The sequence below is a fragment of the Dipodomys merriami genome, unplaced genomic scaffold, assembly GCF_024711535.1.
Source record: "Dipodomys merriami isolate MVZ:Mamm:240054 unplaced genomic scaffold, mDipMer1.0.p SCAF_507, whole genome shotgun sequence".
NCBI classification, from domain to species: domain Eukaryota; kingdom Metazoa; phylum Chordata; class Mammalia; order Rodentia; family Heteromyidae; genus Dipodomys; species Dipodomys merriami.
Window position 1 is genome coordinate 708,487 of NW_027206077.1, and position 25,177 is coordinate 733,663.

Below are 25,177 nucleotides of genomic sequence, written 5' to 3' on the forward strand. Positions count from 1 at the left end.
AAAACAAGTCGTTTAAGGATACAGGTGGACCCCATGCAACTATGAGAAGTACAAGTCGTCATGTCAAAAACTAACTTTACAACTTTGGGGGGTGTGGGTTTGGGTGGGGTGCGAGGTGAGGCTGGGAAGGGATGTGAAGGGTAAACAAAGGAGCAGGCTGCAATTCTTGATAAGAAATGTACTCATTATCTTGCCCATGTAATTGTAACCCCTCTGTACATTATGTTCACAAAAAATAAAAATTTAAATTAAAAAAAAAAAGTCGTTTAAGGATACAGGTGGACCGGATCTAACTATGAGAAGTACAAGTTGTCATGTCAAAAACGGACTTTACAACTTTGGTCCGGAAGGGGTGAGGAATTGCTGGGGTAGGGGTGGGAGGCTGGGAAGGGATGTGAAGGGTAAACAAAGGAGGAGGCTGCAATGATTGATAAGAAATATATTCTTTGTCTTGCCCATGTAATTTTAACCCCTCTGTCCAGTATGTTCACAAAAAATAAAATTAAAATTAGAAAAAGAGAAAATGTTGATGGAGTGTTTATATGCAGAAAACCTGGGAAGGCTAAATTTTTCCAATTAGCATAGTCAGTATTCTATGATCCCCCAGAGAGAAAACTGGGTAAGCATCCATTTACAACCGTCTGAATAATTCTGATTCTGCCCATATTAGTTATCTATCCATACCTGTGCCCGAGTGAGAGGATTTTAAATGACTTTAGTGCTTTAAAATTTAAATTTAAATTTGGAATGAAATTAGTTCCAGTGCATTACCGTAAGATATTTAAAAACTAAAGGTCTATAAGATTTTTTTATTTGAAGTGAAGGGATATTGGAATTTGGTTCTCTATAGTTTATGCAATTTGCAAAAAGAATTGGCAAAGTAAAATTTACATTTGCAGCAGACTTGACACTTATCAAATTTTGTATATTGAAAAGAGCATAAGCCTCAACAATACGTCAATGCTATTCTGTTATTTATCTCTAAAGGTTTATGCTTCTGGTCTCTTAATATTAAAACCAAATTTTTTTCATCTTTAGCTAGTTGTGCAAAGGGGTTTCACTCCATCATGTCAGTGTGGAATAGAGTGTATTTACATTTCATTGTACAACACATCTGGATCATTGTAAATCTTTCCACTTTTCTTCCTTCCCTTTCCCCAACCCCACCTATCCCTTCAAGTTTCCTACTTATATTCTCACATATGTACGTTGAGTGATCTGACTGTATTAGTTCTACATTTCCCCCTCCATTCTTCTGTCCTACTCCCTTTAAGCCCAGCTCCTTATTTAAGACTTATTTCAACTTCATGGTATTTTGTAAAATATCTCTTACTTTGGCATTTGGCTTTGGGCTTGCCACATCCTCACTTCCATATTTGACCTACATAAATGAGGCTATTTCTCCACATTTTCAATCTGTGAATGCCTGAGATAGGTCTCCTTTATTATTCACCTTCTGTCCTAAATTTAGAATTGGACCTTCAGGGCCATCAAATAGAGCTTTCTCACTTTCTACACACTGAATTTGGAAGGAAAATAATTTCCATGCTCTCAATATTATGCTATCCATAATGAATGTCCATCACTTATCACTTCAACAGTCTAAATTTAAAGTTATGTTTTCTGCATTATATTCACACATTTTAAGAGAATATTCAGGACAATTTACCTAGTATTGGAAGTTTAGGGATGATTTTCAATTTCTGATGATAGAAACAGGGGTCAGTTTTAATTATGCAGAATCCACTATGTAGTGAGTGCTGTAGTCTTATAAATTTTCAATAAATTTCGAGTTACTTTTTATTAATAATTGAAAAAGTTTTATTTCAATATTTGAAATGCTGTCCCAATTATTTTAAAACTTTCACAATAAGTTGGAATGAAATCCCACCCCCCCATTTCCCCTACTAGTTCAGGTTAAGTCTCCTTTTTGTTTGAGGGGATGAGGGTAAACAGATGAGGGTAAACAGAAAATGATCATTGCTCAGATATCTACTTCCTCTTCTGTTTCTGCTATTCTTTTTTTAATTTTTATTTATTTTTATTGTGAAAATACTATACAGAGGGGTTACAATTACATGGGCAAGATAATGAGTACATTTCTTATCAAGCATTGTAGCCTCCTTCTTTGTTTCCCCTTCAGATCCCTTTCCAGCCTCCCTGTTTCTGCTATCCTTGTAGAAAGGAAGACTGGAGCAGGGAACAAAAGAAATAATTGGGCAAGGGAGCATTCCTGGCATATCAATTATTGTTTCTCAGAATCACTTAAACTGCTTACTCTTTCCTTGTCTCTAACAGTAACCTAACTGTGGCTTCCTTCCTGCAGGAATAAGCACACTAACAGGTTTTACACGTAAATTTGTATTTTATATCTCAGCTTACTACTACCCAAAATAGAAAGCTTTGGTTACATAAATGCAAGGGCACTATTGTTCAACAATACCTTGGTGAGGAATAGACAATTATACTCAGCTCCCCCCTCCTCTTCCATCCTTCCTTCCCCTCCCCTCCTATCACTTACCCTCACTTCCCTTCTTCTTTCTTTATGTCTCTCTCCTCCATATTCATTTCTATCTTCTCTCTTTTTCTCTTCTAGTAGCAAGTGATTTGGTTTATCTGTCAATACATACGTAATTGAACAAATATGTTTTCTCCTCTTTTTGTGAATATTTATTAATAAGAAGTGAGTTCTAGCAGAGCACCAGTGGCTTACAGCTCCACACTAGGTGGGTTCAAGTTTGACAATTGTAATTCAAAGCTATTCCAAGTAGATAAACCTAAGAGATTCTTTTATCCACTTGTGGTAATAGGAAGAAGTGAAAGTGTGTTTCAGGAGGTATAGAGTAACATTGAGAATTGCAGCCCAGATTGTTAGGTTTTTAAAGAGTGGTCGAGTAAGAACCACACAAACACGAGGTATTCAGAAAACAGGTAAGTTTATTCATCATTCCTGCTGGCACCAGGCCATGTTGGCCCTCCATGTGTCTGGGAAAGTCCTGGGAAAGACCTGGAAAAGACCTGAGAAAGAGAGCAGCTAGGCCTTATCTAGGGTATGTGTGGAGAAAGGTGTGGCCACATCACTTTCAGATATAACCTCAGCAGATGCAGATGTGATATCTTCCAGGAGTGCCAGTTGCCTAGGTAACGCAGGTACTCGGAGGAGACTTTGCTTGGAGGAGGGTGGAATCTGCTCGCTATCCAGAAGCAGACCTTATATTCCAGCCTTTTAATAATCATGAAATAGGGTGCTGATCCTCTCTGGCTAATTCCTGCTGACAAGGTGTGTCGAAATTAGGGGTAAAAGTCTGGAATTTGGTCCTATCCCAGAGAAGGCAGTGAGCTGCAGCTGTCCCTTGGTGAGTGTGAGTCCTTTGATAAAGTCTGGCGGAGGCAAGTCTCTTGGATGAAGTCTAGAGAAAGTCTCATGAGGCATTGAGGGCCTGGAAAAAATTATTAGAGAGCAAATAAATGGCAAGTGGAAGGATTTGGGGCTGAAAAATGTTGGTAGAAATGTCCCTATCTGGTGATTAGGTAGAGGAGATTCAGGTAACAAAGACAAGAATGTGAATTCCCATCCAGTTAAAAGGTAGACAGGTATGAACATTAGATGGTAAGCTTCTTACTTATATTCCGCGTGGCTCTGGTTAATTTTGAAAGGGCAGGCACAAAATGGCTGATATGACATCATCTCTTCTTACTCCTCTCCATGGTCCCTTGTTCCCCAGACTGGCTGAGTCTAGGTGCTCGTTTCTGGGATGACTTGTCTCAGTGAGTATTCATGGAGATTTGAACTCAAGGCCTGGGCACTGTGCCTGTGCACTTCTACTCAAGGCTAGTGCTCTACCATTTTGAGTTATAGTACCACTTCCAGTGTTTGGCTGGTTAGAGTTAAGAATCTTAAGCCATACTTCCAGCCTGGCTCTTTGCAGGTTAGTTGGGAGATGGAGTCTTAGGGAATTTTTTAGCCCCTGTTGGCTTTGAATTGCAAACTTTGTCACGAAAACTCTTTATTATTTCCAATTAAATAACATGGAGATCAAATAGAATAAGTAGAGTTTACCTGGTCCTTACCAAGAATTGACCAAGTAATATCCTGAAATGAAATGACAAAACTCGTTAGATGTGAGAATCTTAGCACAGATATGCCCAATATTTTCGAATCACATAGTCAGTACTAGAATACATAACACAACACCAAAAGGCAAAACTCAAAATCTAAATTTTTTTACATTAACATTTAGACATCTTTGCTAACAAATCACATCAGATAGTTGGGCCTAAGTTACCAGGGTCTGAGAAAAGAGCAACTTGTTAGCAAGATACAATAGAATTGATGGATGGAGGAGTAGTATACTTGGTGGAAAGGTATGGGTCAGATAGGACCAAACCCTGAACCTACCATGTGGCCAAGATGGCAAACTCACGATGGTGAATTTCTGAAAGTATGCAAAGAAAGCCTGAACAAATAGATGAAGCCTAGATTGGCTAGTCTTTGATAGGGAAGCTAGAGGAGGTCCCCGGGACCCAACTCTCATTACACTCTTCAGGGCACAATCCAAAACGTTGTAGAAAAGAAAGGGAGAGATATACAAAGTTGGACATGATTAGCAGAGAGCAAAGAGATCCTGAAAATGAACAGACTTCTGACCGTTTAACATTGCAGAGGCAAAAATTGTCTAAATCTGAGAAGAGACTAAAAAATTAGGTGCTCTGGCTATGCAGGGAGTACAGGAGGCATTTCAGAGGGGTTTCAAGGCACTGGAGTTACACACAGCTCCCCATTAAGGGTGTAGGAGAGAAAAATAATCAGTGAGTGAAGGTGGGCTTATTGGATGGAAGTGGTCCCACAACTTAACACTGAGCCCTCTAGGAGGGAGTGGCCAACCAACCAGAAACAACTGCCCTCAGCTCCAGACTTGACTGGGTTTCAGTTAAAGGCCTAGCAGGTTCTTCAGCGTGGAACTACATTTGGAGAGAGACTGAGGGACAGAGAAACCTTAGAGAGTAATTCACTCACCAAAATGTACAAGCATGGGGGTAGATGCAGAGTCCAGCAAGGAATTGATTCACTTTGTCCACAGCAGACAGACCGGTTCCCAAAAGGCCTTCAGAACTGTAGTATTCCTCAGAGCAAAAAAGGGAAAAACAAACAAAAGAAAGAAAAAAAAAAAGGAGAGGAATCCCACCTCCTATCCTGACTTTAAGCCTTTCCCGGGTTCAAATGGCACCATTTATGTTAGCTTTTTAAAAAGAGGTTGCTGAGTAAGAACCACACCACACATGTGGTATTAAGGTAAGCAGTAGGTTTATTCATCAATCCGGCTGGCACCAGGCCATGTTGGTCCACCACGCGGCTGGGAAAGGCCTGGGAAAAACTTGGGAAAGACCTGGGAAAGAGAACGTCTGGGCATGGGCTAGGCCTTGTCTAGGGGATGGGTGAAGATAGGTGTGGTCACATCAAATTCAGATGTGACCTCAGCAGATGCAGATGTGACATCTTCCAGGTGTGCCAGTTGCCTAGGTAACACAGTTATTGGGCGGAGACTTTACTGCAAGGAGGATAGAGTCTGCTCTCCATCCAGGAGCAGACCTTACACAGGTAGAGCGCAAGGCCAGGAGTTCAAACCCGAGTACCAGCACAATATAAAAAAATGAGTCCTTTAATTTTGAAAAGAGATTTTTCTTCAAAAATTCATACCCAGGAAAATTTTCAAGGTCAAAGATTGTTTGAAAGGCTCTTTCACATCTTAAAATGATTTCTCTGTTTGATTCACATTATGGAAAATAGGAATCACACTTCACATTAAAAAGTGTGTACATTGTTGAACATTTTTAATGTTCAACAAAATGTAAAAATTGTTTGTATTTTTAATGTAAAGGAAGCATGGGAAAGGAATTCACCTCATTGGGTGAATTAGGTTTGACTCACTGACAGACTTTTGCAAGTAAATGAGGGTCTGTTTACATGTAAAGAAGTCTACACAGATGGATTTCTAGGAGGGAGAACAAGCTAGCTGCTGTCCAGGTTTGAATCAAAGTAATGTTATTCCTATGAAATGACAAAGAGTAGCTCATCTCATAGAATTCTATGCGAGCAGCAATTTCAAAAGGTTTAAAAGACTCATGTCTATGTTGTGAACAACCAAGTTTTCACAAACAAAAGTGTTTCCTGAGCCAAAAAAATATGTTAGAGCAAAAGAAACTATGTTAAATATTGTTAATGGCTGAGGGATATTTGTAAAAGAGTTCTGTAATAACAAATAAACTATAAATTTTTCATCAAGTCCCTAACAAGAATCTCCAAGATAGGCCTTGCTAAATCTGTCATAGAGGACTGGGTTTATGCAATTGTCAGTTTTGTTTAGGGTCCAACATCTACAGTGGTGTGAGCAAATCGCTCACACCACATGCAGTGTCTGGAAAAACGTGCTGTCTTGCTAGGCACCTAAGGGATTTTTGTGCCACTGTGAATATTTATCGTTTTACTTCTTGTAATTATACCTGTCAATGTGAAGTCCTTTCGTGGTAAGAATAATAGCTTCTGGAAGTGGTACTGTGGCTCAAGTGGTAGAGCACTAGCCTTGAGCTGTGGAGCTGAGGTACAGCGCCCAGGCCCAGAGTTCAAGCCCCATGACCCCCCCACACACACATACACACACACACACACACACACACACACACACACACACACACACACACACACACACAAACACACACACACACACACACACACATACATATTTACCACTTTGACTCATGTTAGGTTCCTGACATTGGATATCGCACAATGATCTAATAATCAAACTTTCCTCCCCAGACATAAAATACATTCATACTTCCACACAAACAAAAACACCAGATCATTCAAAATAAAGACAATAATGAGCCATCTACTCCGTGATTTCATTCATTCATGACGATGCATTTTTCATATCATTATTAAAAATCTTTTTGAGTCTCTCTGATTAGTAGACAAAAGTATGTTATCATATAATAGAAACTGTAGGTAAAATTACTTTTCCCAAGTTAATCTTTAATATATCATATTAAAGACTTCTCTTTCTTTCTTGCAGAGTCTGTTTCTGGCATTTTGCCCTAATGTCTAATATTAAATTACAAAGGATACGCCATATTCCTTAATTCATTTTTCCTAAAGGTTATGCTATAGAGTTGAATCTGATTTGTTTACTAATTCTAAATTAACTTTTCTCAGCAACTTGTATTATTGTTTATATTGTTCCTAAACCATTTGAAATGTCAAAAAGAACTGGATATTCACCTTAACAATGATTGTGAATGGCAGCAATGTTTGTGGGGAGATGAAGGACTTGAATTATCTGGAGTGCCTAAAAGATGGCAATGCTATTTAAAGGGCTGATCGTTTAGTTATCTTTTAAAGTGTGGTCTTCTTATTTCATCTAAGAAGATAAAAGTATGCTTTTCATCACATTCTGGCCTGTAAAACAGTGGAATCATTTCCTTCGTAAATCATATGCCCTGCTACTACTGTAGTGAAACCCACAAACAACTGCTCAGCTTTGTTAGCTGCTCTAGATTTTGAAATTTTCTTCCAGTAGCCCTCCCTAGTGATTCAAGCCCAGACTCATGAGATAGTCACATAATCCACAATTACAAAGCACCACAATATAAAAGACCACGTGCAAAATGAGGTTCATTTTTTTCTTTGTTGTTTCCTTTTTTTTTATTTACTGTCTTTTAAGGAGAGTAGGGCTGTTTATTTCTCATTATTGTTGGTATGACTTAAATAAATTTACCAGATATTTGAAATAAAATACATATAAAAAGGCATATTTAGTCACAAAATAAAAGTAAACATTTGAGTGATTCTTTTCATTCTACTCCTGTTCACAGTTATTTTAAAATAACTTTGAGATGAGACAAGCATATATGTAAATTGCCACGCATCAAGCATACAGGACTCTGTAATCTTTGGGTTTTGATTTCTATATCAACTTCACCTAGAAAAGAAAATTATCACTTGCTTCATGTCTTAAATAATCTATTTAAAACAAGTTTTATTAATTTTATCAATACATCTCATAATCTATGGAATTGATGCATTGCATAAGTATTTGATTTCTTATTTCCACTACATTAATATTACACTTATTGTAGTTTTTTGCAAAGAAATAATGACATTCTTGAGGATAAAACATTCCTGTTTTTCATTTTGGTTGCCGAAATGCAAGTATTAGAATTTTTGAGAATATAACTTTAAATCAAAACCTTCAAATTTCATAGGACTTCAATTGTGTTACTTACATCTTTAATGTTAGAATAAAAAGGATTATTAAATAGAAAGCAAAATTATGTTATCACTCCTCAATCTCTGAATTAATTTTATGATAAAAATAATTATATTTATATAATATATATACTGAAACAAAGTATGTGATATGGAAACAAAAAACTCCTTTTTTGTTTTGTGTTCATTGTTGTTGTTTATAGTTTGTGATGATTCTATAGTCTTTACCTCATGCCTGGTATATTCATTGTATGTCTTCAGGAAAGTATGGGTGGGCACAGAGCTTTAGTGAAAAATTGCAGCAGTGGAGTTCATTGAACATTGATAAAAGTGAACTATTTAACAAACGGGTAGGGACAGGAGGGTAGGACTGGGAACTAGTGAGGGAACTGAAGACATTTTATGAAAGGAAATGTACTCATTACCTGACTCATGTAATTGTAATCCCTCTATAAATCACCTTAATAATAACAGACTAAATTTATTTAAAGGCAAACAAAATATTGTTTCTTAGAATCCTAATAGTTTGCTTTGTTCAGTGGTTTGGGCTGGTTGAGTCTATCTCTGAAAATAGATACATTGACATTCATTGGGAGAAGTTGTGAGCTCATTGGGAGAAGTTGTCAGCTACTAGAAGATAAGTCAATTATGATTGTCTGTATGGTTTTTGAGACTCTGATTCATTTATTTCTTTATTCTAATTTGTGTTATTTCTGTCTACTGGTTTTTGGTTTGGCTTGTTCCTGTTTTTCAAGTACCTAATGCTGATTCAAGATTGTTCTAATTTGTTGATATACACACTCAAAGATATAAATTTTCCTTGAGTATTGCCTGTGCTGTTGTATCCCAGAGGAGGTAGCATTTTGTCTGTTTCACTTCCACTGAATTCTATAAACGTTGGAACTTCCCTCCATATCTCATCAGTAACTCACTGATGATTTAGCAATGTGTTATTCAGTCTCTGTGTTTCAGAATTTTCTGTGATGCCTTTTGATGTCGAGATCTCATTTGGTCCCATCATGGGCTGACAGATTACAAGGAGTAATTTCATTTTTTTTGAATTTTCACAGATTTTCCTTGTGATCTGAGATATGATCTTTTTTGGAGAACGTTCTGTGGGCTGCTGAGAGGAATATATATTGTGACACTGCTAGATGAAATATTCTGTAGATATCTGTTAGGTATGGTTTGTCAATACAGTTATTTAGCACTGAAGTTATTTTGCTAAGTTTTTACCTGGCTGGCCTGTCCAGAGGTAAGAATGATGTGTTCAAGCAACCAACAATGTGTTTGGATGTATACATGTTTTTAGGGTAAGTAGTATTTGTCTGATAAATTTGGGAGCTCTAGGATTCAGGGCACTGATAGTTAGAATTGTTATATCCTCCTAATGGATAGTTTTCTTTACCAATATGTAATGTCTTTCTTTGTCTCGTTTTACCTTCATACCACTTTTAATTTAAAGCCTATTTTATACCTTCATACCACTTTTAATTTAAAGCCTATTTTATCTAATATTAGTATAGCTACTCTGGCCTGTTTATGAGGTCTATTTTTAATTTTTAAAGAAGATGTACCGAAGGGTTACAATTACATACGTCAGATAATGAGCACATTTCTTTTTGAAGTGTCATCTCTTCCTTAATGTTCTCCCAGTTTTTCCCTTCCAACCTCCTTCCCCTATAAGTTGTATAGTTCATTTTTAATGTAGTGTCTATTGAGTAGCACTGCTGCATTTGTTCACCCTTTGTCCCACCATTTCTGCTCCCCCTTGCCCTTTGAAAACTTACATATAAGACTAAAGTTGCAGAAAAAAAACCCAGCATCAGAAGAAAGAAGGAAAAAGCAAACCAATAAAAAAATCTTTCATTATCATTTATTGGAGATCATTTTAATGAACATTATTTTATATGATAATATTCATATAACTATTGAGCTTTTGTGATCCTCTCCAAAGGGCATCCTGCTTTGATCTCAGTGTATACATGTTTAAAATCCCATATAATTTATCATGTCCAAGTGTAATGTTTTCTCTTTTACCATCCAAGTGTGTTTACTTGTAGAATTAGGGGCACATTCTAATAAAACAAATGAGGGAAATCAGGCAACCTATATTTCTTTGAGTGTGTCTTTCTTCACTTAATATGTTTGTTCTAAGTCTTTCCATTTCCTTATTAATGGTGTAATAGTATTCTATCTGGATCAATAGAATTGCATCCAACTGAAGTGTTTCTTCATATCAAAGGAAAAGTTAGCAGGATATATAGAAAGAGAACAGAATGGAAGAAGAATTTTACTAGCTAATCATCAGACAAGGATTTTCATAACTAACCCATATTTAGAAATGAAAAAGTTAAACCCAACAACAATGAACCCTCAAATAAAGAAGAACGCAATTAATATATGGTTAAATACTTAAAGATAACTTCTAAGAAGAAGTAAGAATAACAAATAGACACATCTCTCTCCATAAAAGAAATGCAAATCCAAATAACACTGAGACTAATCTCAACCGTGTTACAATTTCATTATGAAAAAATGAACCATCACAGATACTGATATGGCGGTAGCCCAAAGGAAACTCTATTTTTCATTGTTGGTGAGACTGTAATCTTGTTCAATCACTTTGGAAAAAACTATGGAAGTTGCTTACAAAACTGAATAGAGAGCTACCTATTATCCAGCAATCCCACTTACGGGATGCAAGGAGGTACAAATGAATTATCTGAAATGTCATAGTCCATGGAGAGTGAAAATACTATAATTCTCTTAAAAGACTGTCAAAGCCCAGCAAAATAAATAGGAGTAAATGCGTACTGCAAGAGACGACAGTGGGGGGCAATGTGAGAGGGGTAGGAAATTGAAGGGGAAAAGGATAGAATACAGACAACAATCCATTGTATAATTCCTAGAATTGAAATATACAAAAGAAGGGGTAGTGTGAAATGGGAGTGGAGATGTTGATGTGGTAACACAATTACAGGTGCATTGTACATATAAACTGCTTTGTTAAATGGCAAGTAATTCCATAACAAAATATTTAGATACGTAAGGATTGGGCTTGATTGGGAGGGGTGGATGAGAATGTTGAAAGGGGTGATATTGATCAAGATGCACTGTATCCCATATACTGTTTTAGTGAATGGCAACTCCTTTGTACAACTACTTAAAGATAAAAACTTTTTGAAATTAATTATGATAGTTGAATATAGTTGAATCTCAATTCAATTCCAGTTTAAAAATATTTCTAACCTGGAGACTTGGAGAATAAAATTCAAATAATAAAATAGTATAAATATTTTTATCAAAATTTGTGATATTTAACTCCAAACTACTTTGCTTTTTGTTAGCCATTGGGCTTTTATGAGAGAACACTTCAAAGTAAGTGGCATAAAATCAAAAGCAGTATATTACCCATACTCTAGAAGCTTGAACATTGATTATAAAAATGGTTGTTCCAAGCAATTCTTTTTCTCATGGGTGTCCACTTTCTGGTTCATTATAATTATTTGCTGGACATTCATAAGGCAGAGTAATCATATTGGGCTTCCTTAATCAGGATCATTATTGCAGGGTCATCTCTAAATGGTTGATTCTAATGTCACCCGACAGGGGAATCAAATTTCAACATGTGTATCTGAAAGGAGTTACATCGTCCAATACACTTTGCAACATTTGCTTTAACTTAGGGTAGTATATCATTTGGATATTATTTCATGGAAGATAATAACTTAAGGACAAGCTTATATCATTTTATTTATGTGGATGATTCTTCTTAAAATGGGAATAATTATAGTGATGGCAAAGTGAAGTATGATAGTTTAATGACTTTTGAATCACATCATAGGTAACCATGTAAAAATTGTACAGCCTTTCTAAGGCCCTTCTGATGTATTTGAAGAATCTCTGATGAGTTAATTGCTTTCAGAAATATTCGTTTGAGCCAACAAATACAAATATGGTTTCATTTTAATTACTTTCTGCTATTAGGACTTTCACAGACACCAAAATCAGAGGATATTAATTTCTCTGATAAAATACATAATACTTTTTTGTAATTAATATAACATGAAGACTGTAACGTTAATAACACTAAAATACTAATATGCACATTATATAATACATTGACATTCATTGGTTACATCATTTTTAGATTATTTATAATTTTTAGAATATTTATAAGTGTAAATTGTTTGCAATGTATAGACAATGAGAGAAAGATTTGCATGCATATTACTATAGATGCAAACAGATTCACCTGATTATTCATGATCCTCAATTCGTTAGTTTCATTCATGCATGGAGAACATGCAAAGAAGTGAAAATTGCAAACTTGAATTTACTAAAGGGTTAATTACATCGAGTTTCTGTTGGACTAATAGCTTTTAGAAATTAGTTTTGTCTCTTCCTTTCACCCTCCTTTCCTTCCTTTGTTCATTCATTTCTTCCTTCCTTCCTTTTTTCATCCTTCCTTCTTTATTTCTTTCCTTTCTACCTCCTTCCTTCCATCCCTACTCTCTCTTTTTCTTTCTTTCCTTCCTTCTTTTCTTTCTTTCTTTCTTTCTTTCTTTCTTTCTTTCTTTCTTTCTTTCTTTCTTTCTTTCTTTCTTTCTTTCTTTCTTTCTTCTTTTCTTTCTTCTTTTCTTTCTTTCTTTCTTTCTTTCTTTCTTTCTTTCTTTCTTTCTTTCTTTCTTTCTTTCCTTCTTTCTTTCTATCTTCCTTTCTTTCTTTTACTGAGAATATTTCTTATGGCTATAGAAAATATACCAACTGTTGTACTCCAAGGTATTATGAGTAATTATAAATATAACTAGATTAATATTAATTTAAATATCCTGTTATATTTTGACAAATTATACTAAAAACAATTTCACAACCGTTGCAAGATATGTAACAAATATTACTTTTCATGATATTGTTTATTTCTTCAAACTAAAATAAGAATTTAGACATAATATTGTGTATGTGTATGTTGTTCTTGTGATTTTAACTCAAGACCTAAAACTTAGTTTCATTTTTCCCTCAAAGATATTTCTCTATCATTTTAGCCAGAATTCCGTTTCTGGCTTTGTGTGTGTGTGTGTGTGTGTGTGTGTGTGTGTGTGTGTGTGTGTGTGTGTGTGTGTGTGTGTGTGTGTGTATGTGTGTTTTATGATTTGTGTGTGATATGTGTGTGGGTTGTGATGTGTTTGGGCTTTGAACCGCAGCTTCCTGAGTAGCGAGGATTACAAGCTTGAGACATCTACGCTTAGCACAGATTTAATATGTGTAAGAATAAATTAAATTTCATATTATTTGAATTTTAGAGGCTCCATTTAACAAATTAACGTTTAGATTATTATTATTTATTAAACTTGAACTTGCAGTGTGAAAACTAGTTTTCATTTTTATGAAAAAATATACACTCAAAGGTTTAGATGACAGAATTTTTGGACAAATTGAAATATTCTATTATTCAAAAGAGAAAAAGAATCATTAATCAAATTTCTCATGTAAACTAAAAGCATCAGGCTCTGTCAGGCTGAATGAAGCAATTTTACATTACATTAAATATTATATACTTTCAACACTTAATTTTCTCTTCCTTTAAACATAAGCTATATTTGACAGAAAAAAGTAGATTCATAAATTTTGGGGTATATAAAAATCTCAGTTATTTGTCATGTATTTCTAAGGTTTGAATACAAGTCATTTCAGAGAAATACTGAATTTCATGTATTATATGTCAATAGTGATTTTAGAAATGAATCAATCTCAATATGAGATAACTAAAGCACGATATTCCATCAGTTATCCAATTATTCCAACAGACTTTAATAGAACTTATTTTTGAATAGCTACTCTCTATAGAATAACTAAAAAATAAATGATCATGATAGTATTTATTGTTCCTTCAACTAGAAAGAAAGAACCTCACTATAGATGACACATACCTGAATGGAAATGCCATAAAATTATGAAAAATTCAAGTCATTATGAGTTAGATGAAATAGTCATTTTTGAAAGTCAAAAATGAAATCTCTTGAAGCTTCCTTATCTGTCAAATAAAAAGTATTTGTACTTCTAAATATTTCATTCATTTCTCCAGCAATGGTATAACCAAACCACCTTTATGCCAAATAGCTTCTCTGATTAAGTCATGTAAATATTTAGGAACAGAAGTTATCACAATTGTATAGATGTATCTATCCACCACGCAATAAATTAAATCTGAAATCAAAAAGGATTGGGATTAATAATTAGCTTTCACTATGTTGCAATAAAGAGATGAACCCTTTCAAGTGGGCATAGTCATAAAGATTTGGTCACTGAGAACTTGTGATCAAAGAGGATGTTAAGATCAAAGTCCTTTCTTCCTCTTCCTTCTTTTAATTCTCTTTCTCCTTCTCCTTTTCCTTCTCCCTCTCCCTCTTCCCCTGCTCCTCTTTCTCCCTTCCCCCACTCCTATTCCACCTCTTCTTTACTTCCTTGCTTCCATGAATACAAATAATCCATCACATGTTCCTGACATGGGATACTGTGCCACCAGCAAATCAAAGCAATGAGGATAAGAAACATAAAATGAAATGTATACAATCAGAAGTCAAGATTTATCTTTCCTCCTTTTAAGTTAATTTTATAATGCATTTTGTTATATTAATAGGATACTGAAACACATGTTCTCATTTATGGTAAGCGATAAGATTTACTGGAGAAAAATCAGACCAACATCGCCATAATGAAATGATTGATTAAATTAATATTATATTAGGACAAATCTACTTTAAAATATTAGATATAATTGAATAAGAGGCAAAACATCACCTCTATGATTTCTCATGAAAAGACAGCAAAATACGATCTGTTAACAAAAATGGGTCCCATGGAACAATGGGAAACAAAATCTACACCTACAGATTGTGATATAGCTAGAAATTAGTTTTCACTATCCTAAGTCTTTGACATTTTAGGTTTGTTTACACAGCTACTGTCATCTCTTAGGAAATGACTTTATTAATACTCAAATGTTCGCAGCTTATAACCCAGCAACAAATAATTCTTCTAAATGTAAAAAGGCAGGGGGGTCTAGTTCAAAGCCTTGGCTTGGTGCCAGCTTAGTAAGGTATAGCTGCACCAGGGAAGATGGGTAAATCAGGGGTGGTTATAAAAAAAAAAAGCACTGGTCTGAAGCCTCAAAATAAGGACCCCATTCTGTGTGGGCCAAACAGTCTCTAACATGAGGTTCTTTTTAAATTAACAAGCACGATTTTAGATTTTTGCAGAGTGAGATGATGCATAATTACAGACGAAGTCTGATATGTCAGGTAATGCAGTCTGCTCTTTCACATGTTACCCAATAGCCATGTTTCAACACATATGACTACAATGAGATTGTCCAAATTATACTGTGACTTTTACCTCTCATGAATCAAAATTCTAATAATTTCTGTCTTCCAGATGTTTTCACAACATTGCTCATGATCTTTTCTACTATGTTGTCTTCATTATTGATGCTCATACTACTTTTTTGTTGTTGTCTTTTGTGTATATGCCATTTTTAGTTCTTGAACACAATGTTTAATGGTCTCCCTTGTATTTTTTGCTCATGGCTGATGACACGCTATTCCTTGAGCCACATCTTCACCTTCTGCCTCCTGCTGGATAATTGGAGAAAACTTTTCACATTTTTGTCTGTTTGGACTGATATTGAGCTAAAATATTCAGGTGTTAGCTTCCTGAGTTTCTATGATTCTACACAAGAACAACTAACACCAAGCTTTGCTATACTATTATTTTAATTATGTCTTAGAAGAAAGTGAAGTCTATTTGTATTAAGTGTGCAATTTTCAAATACAAGTTTGAATCTACTTGATATAATGTAACTGCTATCAATTTTAACAGTTAAATCAATGAATGCTACATATTCCCAAAGAAATATAATTGAAAAAATGCATAATTATTTTCTTTAAACAAGTAAAGGAACTATGAATTTCTTTCACTTTACAATTCATGTTTTATATAACTTTAATTAGCAAACTTCCATGACTAAAAGTAAATATATCAATTTTATACTACAAGAAGCAAAGTGATTATACTTAAGAATAGATATTTCATCACAGTCAGAAGATAAGTTTTTGAGCATTCTCCCCATAAAGAAAAGTTACATGCAGAAATTAATGGATATGATGTGGCTTGATTATTAAACAACATATAAATGAATGGGAATATCACTCCATATTTCATAAATGTGTAAAAAATAATTCTGTTGCTAGGCTCCAATGGCTCATCCTTGTAACGCTATTTACTAAGGAGGCTGAGAGGTGAGAATCATGGTTCAAAGTTAGCCTAGGCAGGAAAGACCATAAGACTCTTATCTCCAATGACCCACCAGAAAACTGGCTATGGCTCAAGTGGTAGATCACTAGCTGAAGACCTTACCGACATCGTCCAGGTCAGGATTTCAAGCTCCATGACTGACAAAAATTAAAAATAAAGTTACAAATAAAATAATATTTTGGTATAAATGTTAAAATATGTATTATAAAAAATCTTTAAATTCTCACTAGATATACTAGTTTATATAAACGTAGAGAAGTGAACTCTGGTTTTAAATGTCATTGAATCAATTGTGTAAATCACACATTTCTCACTCAATTCATATTTGTATGTTTATATACTTATATGCCATAAGTATATTTAACTGATATGTGATAGGCAGTGTTGTTTTAAGAATCTCCCTTGGCTTTCTAACATTAAACCTTCTACCGTAAAATAAATAGTCTCTCCAACCTTGTAAGAGGTTTCATCTCAATGAAGCAGAAAAATATAAACCATAATCATTTTTTGGAAGACCTGTAACATTTTACATGCATTTCACTTAGTTTAAGAACCAAAACATTCAAGTCATCTTAACTGTACAAGTAATAACACAATGTCTTCTGAGCTTTTCAGTCTCTTAAGAGATGAAAACCTTTAATTATATATCTATTTTTTTCTGCCTAACATCCTATTCCTTAGGAAGATCTTTTGTGTAACCTTGTGTTCCTGATTAGAAGACAGGAACAAAGGCAATAATGAAAATAGCCAAGGAAAATATTTGAAACAATTATAAAACAATCGCCTACACTCCTGTATTCACTGGTTTCAATGAGAATATACGTTAAAGTATCACGTTTTTGTTATCATTTAAAGAGGAATAAATGAACTTCAATTAACAGTGAAGAAGGAAAAAGAAAACTGAAGACAGCTAGACTTTGAACAATCCAACATAAGTAAAATGGATTTATCTTTTTTTTCTATGTAGTTGCCAAAATAATAGAGAGCAACACCCAAAGGCAAGAAAACAACTAAGCCAAAGCAGTAAACGTTTGTCTATAAAATATGGTGAGGGTCTGACTCTTTCAAAGTCAGGCTTGCAAAGAGGAAAAGTGTATTTGCTTTAATGTGAACGATAAAAAATATAAAAATCCTTTATTGCAAATTTACATATCTGGACTAGGACTTCTTGTGTTGGAGAAGAGGAAAGATATGAAAAAGTTCAAGATTGTTTGACTATTCCCCAAGATCATTCTACTTTATCAGCTATAGCAATGCAAGTAGCCTTGGTTACTCTTAGTATCATGCTTGTTTACATTTAGAAGCATTATTTGTTGCTGGGTTATAAGCTGCAAACCCTTGAGTATTAATGTAGTCATTTCCTAAGAGATGAAAGTAGATAAAATGTCAAAGATTTAGTATAGGGCAAACTATTTTCTAGCTATATCACAATCTGTAGGTGTAGGTTTTTTTTTTTTTTTACCATTGTTCCATGGGACCCATTTTTGTTAACTTCTTTTTCAACATCTGGTGATCCTATAACATCCTATACCAACCTGGGATTGCTTATCTTTACTGGATTCTCTAATTTCTGTTGGAAAGTTAGGAAGGAGAAAAGATTGAGTTACTGTTTCGGTTTTACCTTATTTTTTTATTAGCTTAGAAACTGTAAATCAAAATAACATAAATTATCTTTATAATAACAGGAGACAGATTTCATTTCTATATTCTTAACCTAGCCTTCTACATAACTTTGGTACTTAGTGATCCCCAAATATGAAAATGAAGATAGGGAGCTTCTTGTTTAAATATTATTTAGGAATTCAAGACTTCATTAATTCCAAGCCCTTAGTAGTATGTACATCATACATGTGTAAAAAGCTGGTGGCAACTTTTTCTTATTCTCAGAAACTAGGATTCGTGGTATCCTTGTAGTTGCATCAAGAAAAGTCTTGGTTGATTTAGCTTACTACACCAAATCTGCTGTAAAATATTTTTACAAGATAAATGTATTGAATAATCCGTATTTACCGTTTACATTTCTAAAGGACAGAAATCTAAAATAAGTCTCACTAGATTAAAATAGAGCCTCCTACAGAGCTAAAATATTTTTCAGGTGAATCTAGTGGAAAAGGCATTTACTTCCTGTTCTGATTTCCAGAAACTTCAGTATGTTTTTTCTTGTCTTTTCCTTAATCTTCTAATGTAGCATCTTTACATCTTTCTGATGATTCTTACCTAATGATGTCCCTTTCGAACTACAGCTGGGACTTCTGAGTATTTTTGCCCATCTGATAATTATTCAAATTTGTGTTCCTTGGGTAATGAAAGGTGATTATTTTACAAACATATATAAAATATAAATCTACATTTGATTGATTAGATATTTCGGGACTATAGGTATTTTGGGAAGGTATTTTACTGCCTACCACAATGAGTGTGTAAGCATTCTTTCTACCTGTTACCCTTTCATTAATTTTGAACAACATATTTCTTCAATAAAATATAACTAGAAAAATTTTGGTTCCTGAAAGCATTTAATCCTGATTAAAAATTGTCATTTACTAGAAATCTTAAATATCAGACAGCAGCTGCTGAAGCAGTTCTGGCACTTTCACTTTTTGTATATTCTGCTTACAATCTTCTCTTTTCAAGAGCATTTGATTATTATTTTGGAATTATGGTTAATAGTTATTTGACTGCTATTTTTAAAGAATGCACCACCAATATTAGTTCTCATCTTTTAACTTGTTTATGTGTAATATATTTCTGAAAGAAACACAGCTATTTGAATTACATGAACTGCTTATTGAAGTGTGGAGAGGAAAAGAAGAAAAAAGACGTCCCTGTGTTTCATGTTGAAAATTTACCTAAAAGCTATTTTCTTAACATCATATATTTTTCATTTTGTTTGGATTCTGATAAAATTTAGCCTCTCAACTCACACAATGTTAATGCAGTCTTATTTCATGCCTACTAAAAGCAAACATCAAATTACTACATATTTTAAATTTTTTAATTGTCAAAATTATTATTTATTAAAAAACAATATTTTTTAAAAATTAGCCAAGGAAAATTGTTTATTAGATGTTTAGAGTAGTGTTCAGTCTCTATTGTTGAAGCCAGAAAGGGAAAAACCATGCTTTTCTTCTTCCTTGAGCCACTCTTATTTATTTCATCTATTTCTGAAAGAATAAAATTCTGGCTTTGAAGCCTTTTGCTTGATATCCACAATGTGTTATTCTTTCTTTATTAATAGGAGAATTTGGAGAAAGGCTGAGAATTCTCACTAGGAAAAGGAGAAGAGGAAAAGAGAAGCGAGAAATCTAGGTATTTCTTTCTCATCTCAATCAGAAGTTCTTGATAATGATTGTGGATGTTAGATACAGTACTCTAGAGTGATTAAACACATTTATAGAAAGAGTTAACCCCACGTGATCACATAGAGAATGCTTATTTATTTAAAAAATGTAATAGCATCAAACAGGAAGTGTTATCTATTTGTTTCGTACTTGTTTAGTATTTGTTAAATTCTGATGTGCTGTAGTCATACAAGAATGGTAAGAAACTAACATATTAATATCACATACTAATATTCGCTTAATTCTTGCTGTGTTTGAGTTTTGCTTCAATTTTACATGCTATATTCTTCCAGTATATAAGTTGAAAAAAGTTTCCCTCTAGAAATATGCTATTTTTATCGGTAAGGGTAAAGAAGTTAGCTCTTAGACACAGACAATGGGATAGAAATCTTCCTCTAGAAATAGCCTTTGACCACTTCTGGTTCATATTTGTAAGCCGAAGTAAGTCACATGACCCATCTTGACATTGCATAGTAGAGGTAAATCTCACCTACAGTAAGCTGATACAGGACAGACTAATATGCCAAGATATGCAATACTTGAGATAAAGAGGAAAAAGAAGAGAACTATAATACAATCAGTCATACTTGCCATCACATGTCTCTGCAGGAAGGAAACTATTATGTACTTTTGTTTCTAAAACTACTGAGATCTTCAAATCATGTCTTTTATGCTTCCATGTTACTGGAATTAGAGAACATCTTAATACTGTGAGAGCATAAAATCTCAAAGAAAGCTGGACTAATTATTTCAATGATACATTTTGTTCTGCTAGGACATGAAACGATTTTATAGACAATACTTTATACTGGTAACTTCTTTTTCCAGAACTGTATTTTGTTAATATATGTGACTATCCACCAGAATAAATGTCTTCATTTTCTGCATTTTGTGCAGACAGTATATTAAAGTAGATGTGGAGTTCGTCAGTAGCACTTTTTAAAAGTGCAAAAAATGTGGACTAAGAGCCAATATACATATTTTTTCCAACTTCACCTTCTACATTCTCCTTCTTCCTTCCTAGGAAATACACCCAATCAATAAAAAGGTTTAGATTTTTGGCTCTTGAACTTAAAAGTGTAAGTATAATGTTGTGTATGTCAGGGATGAATTTTTGTTTTTTTATATAATAATGTAACATGCAACATCCCTATGAGTCCTGCAGGTCTTAACACTGTACTTCTTTAGGGTGATAGGAATGTTAGCCTTACTGGACTTAGTATTGTTTTCCACTTCCTTTTCTACCACCTAGCCTAAATTATAATACATAGTAATGGAATGAAAAAGTAATGCCATATTAAGAAAGTCATTTAGGGCTCTGGGAATGTGGCTTCATGGTACAGTGATTGCTTAGAATGCAAGAAATCCTGGGTTCAATTCCTCAGTACCACATAAACAGAAAAGGAAGTGGTGCTGTGCCTCAAGTGGTAGAGTGCAAGCCTTAAGCAAAAAAGAAAAGAAAAGAAAAGAAACATCTCAGGAAGTGTTCCCTGGACCTGAGTTCAAGCACCAGGACTGGCAAAAATTCTTTAGCTAGTAAATGCCAGATAAAGAACCTATATTTGAATATATAATTGCTCCTTCCAATAATGACTTAACCATAGTTCTTAATTCATGTACTTTACCTATATTAGAAGGCTGTGTTGAGAAAAAAAAAAAACATTTTGTTAGTAAGTCACGGCAATTAATGTCCGGAATGGGCTTAGATATCAAGTGAAGATTAATCCTGGAAATTCAAAGATTCCAAGATTTTGAGTGGTCACTGCTAATCACAATGAGAAGGGTCGTCTAAGTGAGAATTGGAAATCTTTTTGGTCAGCATGGCACCAAAAAGGCACCAGTTAATTAATAGTTGTGATAGAAGTGAAGGAATAAATCCAGATGGATGAAATAAATGGGAATTGTTAGTTTTTTTTTAAAAAAAGAGATAGCCGAGCAAGAACAGCACCATGCACGTGGTATTCAGACAAGTAGTAGGTGTATTCTTCGTTCCAGCTGGCACCAGGCCATCTTGGTCCTCCACGTGGTGGGGAAAGGCCTGGGAAAGATTGCTGGGAGATCTGGGAAAAAGAAACAGCTGGGAAAGAGAGAGCTGGGAAAGAGAAAAGAGCTAGAAAAGAGAGAAAAGAGCTAGAAAAGAGAGTATCTGGGAAAGAGGTGGGAAAGGGAGAGCTAGGAAAGAGAAGAGAGCTGGGAAAGAGAAGAGAAGGAAAGAGCTGAGAAAGATCTAGAAAAGAGCAGAGAGAGGGCATCTGGGCCTGGGGTAGGCCTTATATAGGGTATGGTTGCAGAAAGGTGTGGCCACATCAAATTCAGATTGACCTCAGCGGATGCAGATGTGACCTCTTCCAGGTGTCCTAGATGCCTAGTTAACACAGGTACTGGGAGGAGACTTTGCTGAGAGGAGGGTAGAGTCTGCTAGCCATCCAGGAGCAGACCTCACAATAATAATAACTAAATTATACCAGAAATTCTTCTAGGGAACCATATTTGATTATTGAAGAACTAGCTATGAACCAAGCTTACTCCTCATTACCTTTAGCATTCTATATCACTTAGGCTAGTTCTTAATCTCTGTGTGATAAATTGAATGCCATTCTTTGTTATTCTTTCCTATCTGATTTCCATTGCTTTCTAAAAATCTCAGTCTTTCTATATTTCTCTACTAACAATTATTTATACTAAGTCCACCGCCTCAGACATCAGAAGATGCTAAAGTAAGAGTCCAATAGCTCATGAGTCTTTAATGTAACAACATGGAAAAGGAGGACATATTTATTGCTACCTCAAATTTTCTGAAAAGCTGAAATGTCATCATTTGATTCAAATTTCCATTATTTGTCTACAGTGTCATTAAGTGCACATAAATACAAATATGAGCCGGGTGCTGGTGGCTCACAGCTGTCATCCTAGCTACTCAAGAGGTTGAGACCAGAGGATTGTGGTTCAAAGCTAGCATGGTCAGGAAGGTACATGGGACGCTTATCTTCAATTAGCCATCAGAAATCAGGAAGGGGTGCTGTATCTAAACTGGTAGAACACTCAATTTGAGCTCAAGAGCTGAGGAACAATGCCCAGGATCAGAGTTCAAGCCCCACAACCAACAAAATAGTCAAATATACTTTAAGCTTTCCCAAAAGGGACTATGACGTGAATAGTAATCTTCCCAAGCAGAAAATTTTTTCCAATATGATTCAGTACACCTACTTTTGCTGAATTATTTAAGTTATGGCTTCTTTGCTGGATGTATTCTCTTCTTTTAAAAATGGTCAAATATTACCTTTATAATAATCTTAATCTAATAATTCTTGGTTCCAAAGAGAAGTCCATACAGTTGATGTCACTTAGCTTTCTTACTATCTCAGTTCAAAGCCAACCCAGGCAGGAGAATCTGTCAAATTCTTATCTCTAATTAAACACCAAAAATTCCGGAAGTGGACTTTTGGCTCAAGCAGTAGTGTACTAGCTTTGGGGGCAGGTGGGCAGGAAAGACAATTGTTCAGGGACAGGGTCCAGGCTCTGAGTTCAAGCCCCAGAAGCAGCACAAAGTAAAGAAACAAAAAAAGCAAACAAAGAACCCCACATATTTCTTTGGAACCATCCTTAAAGCACTGGTTTGAAAAGATGCTCCTTTTGCTGATCATACTCACTGTATCCTGCTTTATGGAATCCTTATGGATATGGCGAACTCAGGACCAGAAGAAAGGAATGATATCTGACTTTTACAACAAGAGAATCATCTCATGACTTAAACATCCATGCATAAGACATTTTAAAACCTCCGTGTCTTTGTTTCTTGGCAGTAGAACATTGTACAGCAATGTTATTTCCATTTTTTCTATGCTGGCCTTCAAATGGCATATTGTTTCCTTTTGTAATACTCTGAACTAGAAGTCTACAGAAAGTTTTATGAATAAAGAGCAAACTCAAAAAGTCAGGGACAGAGTTTCCTTCAAGCCTTGGATTATTTTCTTGTACAGTAAAAGGACAACACAAATTAACTTGAAATTTGTCATTTCTCTATGTTCAATTTCTCTCCTGGATTCAGTTTCTTCTTCCTGTAAAAGTTCCTTCCAATTACTTCAGTAACAATCTACGGTGCTTCTCCAGGCAAAATGAATGTTTTCTGGCTTCATTGAAATAGCACAAAGACATCTTTGGGCATGAGGTAACACGTGTTTCAGAGACAACTTAGTAACAAGAAAATATGGAATTTACATGGCTTATAAAACATTATCCATGTACATATGGCCATGTAATAATATGTTAAGTGAAATGAGCCCCAAAATAGAGACACAACTTGTTTTTTTTTCTTTTTTACTATTGTTTTTAATGTATCTAACATATATTATGTGGCTTTTTTTGTTTCTCTTCTATTTTCTTCATCCATGGTATAACCCATTTCCACTGTTTGATGTTGGTGACCTTGCACATACGTTTTTCTAATGTAAGGAGGGGAAGGGAAATAAAATGGTGAAACAAGGATACAGTATGACCTGTTGTAACAATGAGACAAACAAAACACTACGTTGAAAACGAACTTTACAACTTGGGGATAGGAGGGGAAAGTTGGGGTGGTGGGGAGAAAAAGCATGGCAGAGGGCTGGGAAGGTGGCCCAGTGGTAGAGTGCTTGCCTTGCATGCATGAGGCCCTGGGTTCGATTCCTCAGCACCACATAAGCAAAAAGCCAGAAGTGGCACTGTGGCTCAAGTGGTAGAGCGCTAGCCTTGACCTTAAGAACTGAGGGACAGCGCCCAGGCCCAGAGTTCAGGCCCCACAACCGGACCCCCCCCCCAAAAAAAAAGAAAAAAAAAGAAAAGGCATGGCAGGGGAAAGACAAATGCGGAGGTAACAATGCTCGTTAGATAATGTAGTCATTAACTTACTTATGTAACTCTAACCCTTCTGTCCACCATTTTCACAATAAAAAGCATGAAAATGTAAAACATTATCCTGGAGTACATTAAGTTCAAATTTCCTAAGTGCTCTGTAAATTAAGACCTATTTTAAGTGGGAAGAAGATTCTCAGAAACATTTTTTGTCAGTGTGTTGTGCATTATTATCCAAGTGTACATAAGTTAACAGAAGGAGAAAAAATAGGAATAGGAGAAAGAGAAGTTCTGTATTTAAGTATAATGGTTCAATACTCTATAGAAGACTCTGCAAATAAGACAACTTTCAAATAATAAAGCCAACGCCAGTATGTAGATCTATGGGAGTGACATAGACAAAGCATTACTACTAAGTGGAACA

At 34.9% G+C, this 25,177-nt stretch overlaps 1 long non-coding RNA gene across 1 annotated transcript in view; it reads right to left on the bottom strand.

Moving 5' to 3' along the window:
• Positions 1-15,679: 15,679 nt before the first annotated feature.
• The window catches only part of LOC138810718 (uncharacterized), a 60,818-nt gene continuing 51,320 nt past the window's right edge, over positions 15,680-25,177 (bottom strand). The window contains exon 3 of the long non-coding RNA XR_011367230.1: positions 15,680-15,903. This is a non-coding gene — a long non-coding RNA (uncharacterized lncRNA). The remainder of the gene's footprint in view (positions 15,904-25,177) is intronic.